Source organism: Typopeltis vanoorti, chromosome 25 (genome assembly GCF_054136105.1).
Source record: "Typopeltis vanoorti isolate ZY-2024b chromosome 25, IOZ_Tvanoo_1.0, whole genome shotgun sequence".
In the NCBI taxonomy this organism is placed as follows: Eukaryota; Metazoa; Arthropoda; class Arachnida; order Uropygi; family Thelyphonidae; genus Typopeltis; species Typopeltis vanoorti.
In genome coordinates this window covers 13,207,593-13,219,803 of record NC_143573.1, presented here as the reverse complement: position 1 = coordinate 13,219,803, position 12,211 = coordinate 13,207,593, and the positions used below count along the sequence as shown (strand labels likewise).

The following is a 12,211-nucleotide window of genomic DNA, read 5'->3' as shown; positions in this document are numbered from 1 at the left end:
TCTGAAAGTAGATTCTAAGAAAATTGATTTCTTTATGAAGTTCATCTGGGTCGTGAAGAAGAGAGCGAGCTCTATGTCCCAAAGTAGAAATATATATATATTTCAAAGTAGAATATATATATATATATTTTTTTTTTTATTGTATTTATATATTAACGAAATAAACAATTTTGAAAATTTTTATTATTAAAAATTCCTTATTAATGAATTTTAGTGATTACAATGTTCCACTATTGTTAAATAAAATTTATTTTTATATATGCGTATAAACTGTTTTGTACTTTTACGAAAGTAAAATTTTTCGCAAAAATTTTTCATGGAAACTTATTTTATGGGAGCGCTGAAAAAGTTTTCACAAGAGCGCCTCCTACCCACGGCACGGCACCGACCACCACTCCTGAGATGCTGATTTGGAACAATCCCAGAGCTGAGACTTAAACTGTGTGGTCTAAGGCACTGTCAATTCCCTAGTACCTTTTAGTAATACTCCAGCTTTTATGCTATCTTATCTTATTGCTGTATTCACATCAAGGTTCTGTCATATCCTTCCAGTTCATCTGTCTCTATTTCCATACCTTGTCTTTCTTGTTATTGCAGTATCTTCACCTGGATGATATACACTTGCAAAGTGCTCACTTAGTAATTCAACTGCTTCATCTGCTTCAGTTACCTCCCTACCATTGGCATTCATCAGAATTATTTTTCCATTGTCATTCTTCCTTTTACTTGCCAGATATTGAAAGAACTCTTTGGAATTACTTTTGCCTTGCACTGCTAATTTTCTCTCGTACTCTTTTCTTTCTTACCATACTGGTCACCCTTGTGCTTTGTCCTGCTCATGTGCCTGCTGTGGTCACCTTTCTCTTTGAATTCTCTCAGCAGATTTTTTTTTTTTTTTTTTTTTTGTAGTTCCTACTTAATGATGTTATTCATCCATTTAACCCCCACTTGATTTATCCTCCTGACTGTAGTATGTAATCTGCTATTACTAACTCCTTGCCACCTCCCCATGCATTATCAAAATCCAACCCATGCAGTTTCTCATGCAATGGCATTGCTCCAAGCATCCTTACCAGCCCTTTAATTCCACATATATGCCCTCTGAACTGAAAATTCCACTCATTTAACTGTCTTCCAGGTCAAGACCACATGATCACTCTCACCTGTTGCTGCCAACTGGCGAGAGTGATCTTTCCTTCCAGTTCATCGCTTCATGTACTTATGAGATCCAGCACTCTCAAACCCCTAGTACATTACATCACATGTAGCTTCAGATAATTATTCCTTAATAACTGTACAAATTCCATTACCTTCCTCCCATATGTCCTTTCCTCCTTCCAATTTATGTTCCCATATTTCAAGTTCAGACATTGCAAAAGTTGGTAAAATAGTTCAAAATATTACTTGGATGTTACAAAGCAAACTAAAAGTAAAGATAGGGAAGTTATTATTTCTCTTTATAAGGCTGTGATTCGGCAGCATCTTGACTACAGTGCAGAGATTTGGTCACCTGGGTTTCTTGGAGATCAGGAGGCAGCAGACAGAATTTAGAGATGAAGTGACCAAGATGGTGACAGGTCTGTGGAAAGCTCCCTATGAGCATAGATTGGTGTATGGATTGCAAAGTTTAGTTGATAGGTAGAAAAGAGGGAACCTATTTAATGATAAAAACTTATGTTATTAAAAGGATTTTGTAAGATTGACACAAATTAAAATTTTCAATATATGATGAATAGAGAGAGAGAGAGAGAGAGAGAGAGAGAACTAGAATCACCTCTTGAAATTGTGAAAAATGTAGTTAGTAAGGGTATGCAGACTAGATTTTTTTGCTTGGTGAGATCTTGTATTAGTGAATGAATGTGACTGTGAATGAGTTTAAGGAGAGGTATGATAGTTATTGTGTGTCTAAAGGTTAGTGTGGTCATAATAATTACTAGATGCGGTCATTCCAAGCTATCCAAAGAATGATCTAGGTTCGATTCTAGTCACTGACTAGAGGAACTTTATCTAAGCCATTCTTCAACCAGTTCCTGAGTTAGTTGATCTCTGGCATCGGCAAGTGGGTTTTTTCTCCCAGAAACTTGGGTTTTTCATCTCGTAAAGTCAAGAAAATCAACTGTAAAACCCACAATATTTCAGACAATAACATGTTGTGTTAGGGACCGAGAGATGGCGACACTTGTAAGTCATCTTTTCATTGGATGCCACTTATAATTAGTGATAATCTTGGGCTAGCTATCTCTGATTGGCTGCAAGTGAAGACTGAACTATCTCTCCCAGTCTCCAAAACATAGATAGGGCTAAAATGGCCTTGCCTATTCCCTATAAAGGAATAAAATGCATTAGCTGGTGTTTTTTTTTTTTTTTTAGATCTAGCACTCTCAAACCCCTGGGACATTCATCACATGCTGTCTCAGGTAATTATTCTTTACTTACTGCATAAATTCTGTTTCCTTCCTGCAATGCATCTTTTTTCTCTTTTCAGTCTATGTTCTAGTTTGAAGTCCTTCATAATAATTACTTGCCTTCCATTGCTGATGCTGATAGTTTTCCTCATCCTTCACATTCTTTGGTGCATGTAGCAAGCACCCAACCATATATTTTGTCCTGTTGGCCTCTATCTTATACTAGATGGCCTTAAATGCACTATTTTCACTAACCTCCAGCTCAAATCCTACTCCCTTTGGCTTCAGTTCATCACCTGTCATCAACAATACCTCTCCCCATTCTTTTTTCTCTATCTTATCTGAAAATACTATACCCTTCACATTCTGTCCCACTCTCACTATATCATCTTCTGTCAGCCATGTCTCAGTAATGCCAATAACTTTTGGCCAAGAGGAACTAATCAGTGGCAAAAACTCCTCCCCTGTTTTCCAAATTGCTCCCAGCATTAGTGTAGATAAAGCACAATTGCTCCCTAGGCTCACTGCTATACTAACTATACCATTCTAGTTTATATGAGCATTACTAACTTAGGCATTTTATTGTACATTTTCATACGTAGTTGCTTCATTGGTATTTGTGGATTCATTCAATAGTTTCTCTCCCCCACCCCTAATAGGCCTAGTTTCCCTGATTTTTCATCTCCAACCTCACTTCATTTAAGTACTTTTTTCAGGAGAGGTTGAATAAGAGAAAGCAGTGAAAGTGGGTATGTAAGAAGTGTGAAATACTGATGGACCATGAAGCTGTTTGAATTAGAGCAAGGAACATAGCTTTGTAAATGAAATGGAGGTGAAGAAAAATTGTTGAATATTAAGAAAGCCATGTTCCTGCTCTAATATAGATGATGTAAGATTTGAAAGCCAAGTTGGTGATGATGAGGCAAGAGATGAAGAGAATGTGGAGTGAAATGAGAGAACTGTGATGTGTTTGGAAGAGTTAAGAAGACTGAAATGAATGATGTCATTATGATGGAAGTAACAAAAGGCTTGCGAGTTATGTTGTATGGAAATTTGATTATTAGAGGTATGGTGAATGAGATGTACAAGGTTTGTAATGCTGGAGATAGAATGAATAGAGTGATTAAGATATTGAATATGAAGAGTAAGGGAACAAAGAGTTGCAGGAACAAATAACTTGATTGACAACAGGGAGAATGTAAGACTAGATGTCATGGAGCTATTGAGAAGAAGAAAAGATAGTAGTGTGATAGGAAAGTATTGGCAGTGTATTGCCAGATGAATTGAGGCAAAGAGCAAATATCATGAATATGTTAGCAGAAATTTGTGTAAAAAAAGAGTGTGGTTTGTTAATGTGTGGGATAAGTTGAAAGATGAATGGAACTGTATAACTTACACCAAAGCAACTGTATTTCAGTGGTTTTGGTGTAAGTCATCTGGAGAGTAAAGAATGCAGAGAATGAATCTGAGCAAGTAAGAAGCAATGTGGAAAAGCAGAAGAGTAAAGAAATAGTTGAAGTAGTGCTTATGAATGGAGAAGTGGGATAGCATAAGTGTGGAAAATGAGAGAACAAATGTGCAAGATAGACAGGGAAATGGAAGGGGGGGAGTCAGAGTGAACAAGGGGACATGGCATGAGAAAGGTCAATTCTGAAAGAGGAAATGAATGTATGAGTAGAGGCAAGAAAGGAGTGAGATGGCTTGGGATGTAGAGAGAACATTTGAATTTGGAGAGGGTTCTGGAATGGGTAATGAGAGAAAGAGGAATGGCTTAAGAAAAGCATGGAGGTGTCACATCTAGTAAGTGGCATCAGTGAAACTTGTTATAGATCCAAAAATGAACTATTATGTTTGGTACGAATGCTAGAAGTATCAGAAACAAATGGACTGAAATTCTTGCATTGGATGGAGTTCGTTCACCCAAAATTTGTTGGAATATGAGAGACATGGTTAGATTAGGATGGCATCTAGACAAGAATAGAAATGGAGAGGTATAATGTTTCTCGTAAAGATAGAAAAGACAAAAAGAGAAGTGCTGTTGAACATAAAAAAAAAAAAAGAAGTTGTGCCCATGCAAGGGAGAAAAATGGCAATGGTTCTGAGCCAGTATAGTGTGGGTTAGAGGTGAATAGAATGAAATACTTAGTTGGATGTTGCTATAAACCTGGTAATGTGCAGGGTAGTGGTCATGAAGCATATAAGCAAATTAGACAAGCAAATAAGAAAAGGGGGATTATTATGGGTGATTTTAATTATGTGAATATAGATTGGAATGACGAGAAGCATCCAAAAGTAAAGAAAATGAGTTTTTGAGAGACGTCCACCTCAGGCAGTATGCAACAGAGAGCATGCAAGGATTGAAGGTTTTGGATTTCATTATCTCATCTCGTTATAAATGAGGTGTAAAATCAAATCTCCCTCCAGTTGATGAGTAACCATGAAGTGATTACTTTGGTTGTTGCCAGTCACATCAGGATTTCTCTGAAGAAAGGATAAATGAGTGACTTGAAAACCTTAATGGATGGTAAAAAGGATGAAAGTGATGCAAATGTGGTGGAAGGCAACAAAATTGAGAGAATGAATGAAACTGGAAATAGTGTGATGCAAGGTTTGAAAGCTGGAAAAATCGAAAGAATGAATGACAGCGAACATTGGACACAAGGATCGAAAGTACGAAAACTCAAAAGGATGAATGAGAGTGAAAGTGTGAAGCAGGGTTTGAGAGTTTGAAAATTTGAAAGAATGAATGACAGAGAAAATGTGATGCCAGATTCAAAAGTTGAGTTGGTTAGGATGTAAGAGATGAAATGGATGCCGAATGAAGTTAAGAAAATTTGGGAAATGTATGAGAGAGTGAAAATGATTAAAACAAATCATGTTGGTATAAAAGAGGTAATGAAAGACCTGTGAGTGGTGTTGTATGGCGAATCAATTATTAAAGGTATGCTTTGATGAGAGGATGCACAAGGTATGTTTTCCTGGCGGTAGAATGAGTAGAGTGATTGAGACACTGGATATGAGAAGGAAGCAAGAAAAAGAGTTGGTAGTTTTTGTAGGGACAAATGATGACTTGACTGAGAACCAAGAGCACATCAGTTTGGATATCAGGATGTTGCTTAGATGGATAAAAGAGAATAGTATGATAGGAAAGGTAGCATATTGCCTAGGTATGACAGTGGTGAGATGAGGCGGAGAGCAAGGATTATGAATGATATGTTAGCTGAAATGTGTGAGGAGAAAGGAGTGCAGTTTGTTAATGTGTGAAATGAGTTTGAAGGACGAAGTGAACTATATAAGAGTGATGGACTGCATTTGAGTGGTCTTGGTGTAAGTTGCTTGGAGAGACTGCTGCTGGAAGGTAGAGACATGAGTATAGAGAATGAAGCTGATCAAGTGGGAAGCGATGTGGGAGAGCAAAACAGGAGAGATTGAAGAGGTGGTTATGAATGAGGAAGTGAGTGACATGAATGTAGAGAATGGGTGTGCAAGATGAACAGGGAAACTGAGAGCCTCAGGGTGAACAGGGGAACACGGAGTGAGAAAGGCGGATGCTCCAAGAGGATGTGAATGCATGTGTAGACAGGAAAGGAATGGGATTACCTGAGATCAAGAGGAAACAGTTGGACTTGAAGAGGGTTCTAAAATGAATAAGCAGAAAGGGAAATGACTCCATCTAAGCATGCAAAAATCACATATCTAATGAGTGGTATCAGTGGAACTAGTTGTAGATCCAGGAATGAGCTGTTGTATTTGTATACAAATGCTACAAATGTAAGAAACAAGGTAGATGAAATGGCTGCATCTGCCTTGTTGGAATAAGTGAGACATGGTTAGATGAGGACGACATCCTGAGAGGAATAGAGATGGACGGGTGTGATATGTTTTGTGAGGATAGAAAGGGAAGTGGAGTTCTATTGATGATAGAGAAAGAGTTATGTACAAAGTAGAAATGCAAGAAGGAAATAGTGCCAGTGGTTTTGAGGCAGTATGGTGTGAGATAGAAGTGAATAGAATGAAATATTTGGTTGGATGTTGTTATAGACCTGATAATGTGGATGGTATGACTATGAAATGTATATCAATTAGCCAAGCAAATAAGAAAAGGGTGATCATTATGGGTGATTTTAATTATGGCAATATAGACTGGAATGATGAGATAGCAACTGGAAGTAAAGAAAATGAGTTTCTTGAGTTTCTGAGCGACAATTACCTCAGGCAGTATGTAACAGAGGGTGCATGAGGATTGAGGGTCTTGGATTTGGATGTAATTATCCTCATCAGAGGATGTAATTATAAATGAGGTGTCCAATCACCCACCAATTGGTGAGAGTGACCATGAAATGATTACCTAGGTGGTTGCCAGCAGTGTGAGGACCTCTGTGAGAAAAGCATATATATGGAACTACATGGGGAGGGGGGTGATTATGAAGAGCTTAGGAGACAGCTTGCGGGTGTAGCATGGAATGTGGAGTTAGCTGGAAAAGAGATAAATGCAGCTCGGGAGATTTTCAAGAACTATCTAGTAGAAGCAATTTCTAAATGTATTCCAAGGGTCAGAAGGTTAAATAGGGTAGGTGTGAAATGGATGAATAAAGAGATTAAGCATGCGATAGATACAGAGAAAAAGGGCATTATGGAAGCAGCATAAGAGAAGTGGTAATAACCAATTCCATGAAGATTACAAAGACCAGGTAAGGCAGGTGACTTGGTTGGTAAGGGTAACAAAAGTGAGGTATGAGTAGCAGTTAGCTAATGAAGCCAAAAAGAATCCTAAAGAGTTCTTTTGATATGTAGCCAGCAAAAAAAAAAAAGAATGATTATGGAAGGACGACATTGATTGGGGAAAATGGTATAAAGACAGCTTTTGTGGAAGAATATAGTGGAGATTCTTAATGTGCAGTTCATAAAGGTCTTTCAGTCTTGTGAATGTGACTTCATGATAATGATAAGAGGTGTGATAGTCGAGAGTTTGACAAAATCGTACCAGCCGGGTGCGAACATAAAGGACGTCAGCGAATCTATTCGAGTTCAAAAACAGAGGGTGAAAGAGATGATAATTGTGGCAGGAACAAATGATTTGAAAGAAGACAAAATGGAAATGATAGAGGATGTGAGGGAATTACTTGAGGTAGCAAAAGAGAAGAGTGAGAGAGTTAGAATGGTGAGTATTTTGCTGCGGTATGACAGTGAAGTGTTTAGAAGGAGGGCCATAATTGCCAATGACTTTATGCGTGGGTTATGCATGGAGAGTGGTGTGGAATTTGTGGAGTGAGTTCGATGGGTGAAAGGATTTATATAAGATGGATGAGTTGCATTTGAATGGATTTGGTGTACGGAGGCTTGAAAAAGTGTTGATGAATGAAGTGGAAGTGGATGTACAGACTCAGGGAAACTAGATTTGTTAAGGGAGGGGGGAGTAGATATGCAGACTTTAGGGAGGCAGTTGAGTGTGTGAATGAGTATAATATGCCCAAGCGAGTACGAAGGACAACAAATCAGAATGGGATAGTTAGTATAAGGCATCAAAGTAGGGATGGGACTAATGGGCTTCTGCAATTCTATGTATGTACACTAATGCCAGGAGTATTAGGAACAAGAAGGAAGAGGTTTTGGCCTTGGTTGGCACTTCCAGGCCACAGGTTCTTGGTATTAGTGAAACATAGCTGACAGAAGATGATAAAGCTAGTGGGATTGAATGCGATGGGTATAGCATGTTCAGGAGTGACAGGGAGAATAAAAAGGGGGAGGAGTGTTATTGATGATAGCTGATGAGTTGCAGCCAAGGAGTATAGAAGTTGAACTGCAGGATAGAGAAAAGAGCACATTTGAGGCTATTTGGTGTGAGATAGAGTCTAGCAGAACAAAATATACAATTGGGTGCTGCTATAGACCAGGTGATGGAATAGATGGTGGGGATAGTATGCATAGGCAAATAGAAGAAATGATTGGAAGGAGGGTAATTATTATGGGTGATTTCAATTATGGTAACAATGACTGGAAAGAGGAAAGGGCACATGGGAGGAAGGAATTGGATTTTATGCAGTTATTAAGGGATAACTATCTGTGACAGCATGTAGTGGAAAATACTATGAGGCAGAGAGTGCTTGACCTATTAATGTGGCTGTAACGAACATGACCATGTTGCCACCAATTGGTGAGAGTGATCATAAGGTCATGACTTGGGAGGTGGCTGAAGGAGTGAAATTACAATTAAGACAGGGTACATGTGGAATTACCAGGCTGGTAAGTATGACAAGCTTAGGAGTGTGCTTGGCTCGGTGCATGTAAAACTGCAAGGGCTGGATGTTGATAGTGCATGGGAGGTGGTTAAGAAGTGTTTGCAGGAGGCAATGGGTGACTGTATACCAAGAGTCCGAATAATAAATCAAGTAGGGGTTAAATGGATGAATAACACTATTAAGCTTGAGCTGAAAAAAAAAAGAAACAATTGTGGAGGGAATTTAAGGAGAAAGGTGACCAGCAGGTGCAGGAACAGTATAAAGCTCAGGCCAGGATGGTAATAACAAGGGTGGTAAGAAAAGCAAAAGTGGATTACGAAAGAAAATTGGCCATGCAGGCTAAAGAGAATCCCAAACAGTTTTTTCAATATGTTGCAAGTAAAAGGAAAAATGTTCATGGCAGAATGATTTTAAAAAATGCTGAGGGTAGGGAGGTAACCGAATCAGTCGATATAGTGGAATTACTGAGCGATCACTTTGCAAGAGTATATCATCCAGGTGGTGACATTGCAGGAATGGAAGAACCAACAGCTTATACTGGAATTGTGATGAATGAAGTAGAGGTAACTAGTCTATTACAGAACCTCAATGTCAATACATCTGTGGGATTGGATAGTATACCAGCTCGTGTCGTACGTGAAGCGGCTAAAGAATTGTCAGTGCCCTTGACCATTTTGTTTAATTTGAACCTTGGGCCTGGGTCAGTCCCAAGGGGGTGGAAAGAGGGGAAAATAGTTCCGCTGCATAAAGGAGGTTCCAAGACTGCTGTTGAAAATTACTGGCCAATCAGCATAATCTTATCAAGGTCTTTGAGAAAATAGTCAAGAGGAAAATACAAGATTGGATAGATGAAAATAGGATACTGTATCGGGGACAGCATGGTTTTGTCAAGGGTAGGTCATGGCTCAGTAACTTGCTCACGTATTATAACACAGTGACGGCTAAACTGGATAAGGGTAATGGGTTTACAGTGATTCTACTGGACCTTGCTAAGGCCTTTGACAGGATACCACATGGAATTCTAATCAGTAAATTACAGCATATGGGGATGGATATAGGGTTGGTGAGATGGATAGGAGGGTGGTTGACGGAGAGATATCAGAGAGTGGTTTATTCAGGAGTAGAGTCCACAAGACGGCCTGTGACTAGTGGTGTGCCACAAGGATCTATTCTTGGACCACTGGTGTTTAATTTGTTCATTAATGGTATAGGAAAGGATCTGAGAGGAAGTGTTCACTTGTTTGCTGATGATGCAAAGTTGGGTAGAGCAATTGTGACTGCACAGGATGTCAAAATTTTGCAGGATGATTTGGATAGATTGAAGGTCTGGGCTAAGGAGAATGGATGTCAATTTAATGTGGCAAAATGTATGGTTATACATTTTGGGGTGAAAAGATTAGCAGCAGTTGACTACATTGGTGGAACTATATTCCAGGAAATTGATGAGGCAAGAGATTTAGGATTGTTGGTGGATAAGGAGTTGAAGTTTAGGGGGCACATTGCAAAAGTGGCCAAATCAGCTCATCAAATCACTTGGTTGCTGAAGAATACGTTGACAAGCAGGTTATTGTTCCTCTGTATCGAGGCTTGATAAGACTCCATCTCGACTACTGTGCCCAGATTTTGTCACCTAGGTTTCTTCTTGATGGGGAGGAGGTTGAGAGGATCCAGAGGCGAGTGACCAAGATGATAGCAGGTCTGTGGAATGAACCTTATGAGAACAGGTTGAGGATTTGTGGGTTGCAAAAATTGGTTGATAGGCGGAGGAGGGGAGTATGATTGAGACATTCAAATTACTGAAGGGTTTCTATAAAATTATTCAGAAGATATTTTTGAGAATAGGGCTGGTTGTGGGAGGACTAGGGGACATCCATGGAAACTGGGAAAAAGTGTGGTTAGTAAGGGTGTTAGAGCTGGGTTCTTTACTTTTAGAGTGGTGAATGAGTGGAATGGGCTGCCAGAGTGTGTGGTGGATGCTGTGACAGTGAATGAGTTTAAGGCGAGGTATGATAGATACAGTATGAATGTCGAATAGTTGTGATGAACATGAGTTGGGGCCTCCCTCGATGAGTCTAAGGACTCCCTGGAGTTGCCCGTAATAATAATAATAATATACTTGGATTTTGCAAAGGCCTTTGATAGAGTACCTCATGATAGGTTGACAGTCAAACTAGAGCAGATGGGGTTGGATATTAGATTGGTGCATTGGATTGGAGACTGGCTATCTGATAGGTATCAACAAGTTATGGGGGAGCGATATCCAGAAAAAGGAAAGTCACTAGTGGAGTGCCTCAGGGGTCTGTTTTAGGTCCATTGCTGTTTAACTTGTATATTAATGATATAGATGAAGATTTGGATGGAGATATTCAGTTGTTTGCTGATGATGCAAAGGTGGGACGAACCATGAAGTGTAGCAAAGATGTTGTGGCCTTACAGGAAGACTTGAATAGATTGAGTGATTGGGCACAGAAATGGGGATGTGAGTTCAATGTTGCAAAATTTAAGGTTTTAAAATTTGGAAAACAAAGATGGGATGCAGAATTTATGCTTGGTGAGAATATATTGTTGGAGGTAGAGGAAATAAGAGATCTAGGGGTGATAGTGGATAAGGATCTAAAATTTAGGGGACACATTGCCAAAATTGTGAAGACAACACAAAGACTTCTGGGAATGATGCAGAGGACACTGACATGTAGAAGTGGGGAGATTCTTGTTCTGCTGTATAAGGCTTTGATTAGGCCACACATGGACTATTGTGCCCAGATTTGGTCACAGGGTTTTCAGAAGGATGAAGAGATGTTGGAATAGATCCAAAGGAGACTGACTAAGGTAGTTTCTGACCTTGGGAATGTTGAGTATGAAGAAAGATTGAGAATATGTAATTTGCAGAGTCTGGTGGATAGGAGGAAGAGGGGAGATATGATAGAGACCTACAAGTTGGTAAGGGATTGTTTTAGGATCAATGCTGGAGAAGTTTTACAGAGATTAGTTGGAGATCAGGGGAGAACCAGAGATCATCCCTGGAAACTGTATAAAGAGGGTATGAGTATGGGAGTTGAGAGGCAGGTTTTTTTCGTGCAGAGTTGTGAATGATTGGAATGCCTTGCCTGAGAATGTGGTGTCTACAAAGAGTTTGAATGTGTTTAAAACACGGTATGATGAGCTGTGTGTGTGATAAAAGGACCTCCCAAATGAGTCTTTGACTCCATGAGGTCTTGGGGTGGTAATAATAATAATTCCTATTTGATATTGCTTGTTATCCATTTTACGTCAAATTGTGTTTTCTTCATTCATTGTATACAACTTGCTATTGCTGCTAATAAATATTTCTTCACAAGTTCCTAATCACTGATGATATCTTGCCATTCCAATTCCTCCCTCCACGGAATTGCCCCAAGTTGATATCTAAAACTATTATATCAAAATATAATATCAAATAATATATAAAATCAAAACTGCATGGTCTCTCTCTCTCTCTCTCTCTAACTGGGGGCAGAGATTCCATCTCAGTTATAATCAAATCTATTGATGCTATGACCAATTCTAAACTCTTGAACATTGTTTTCC

At 39.1% G+C, this 12,211-nt stretch overlaps 1 protein-coding gene across 1 annotated transcript in view; it reads left to right on the top strand.

The window, feature by feature from the left end:
* The window catches only part of LOC150092549 (prenylcysteine oxidase 1-like), an 83,976-nt gene that overhangs the window by 49,223 nt on the left and 22,542 nt on the right, over window positions 1-12,211 (top strand). The gene's annotated exons all lie outside the window — the stretch shown is intronic.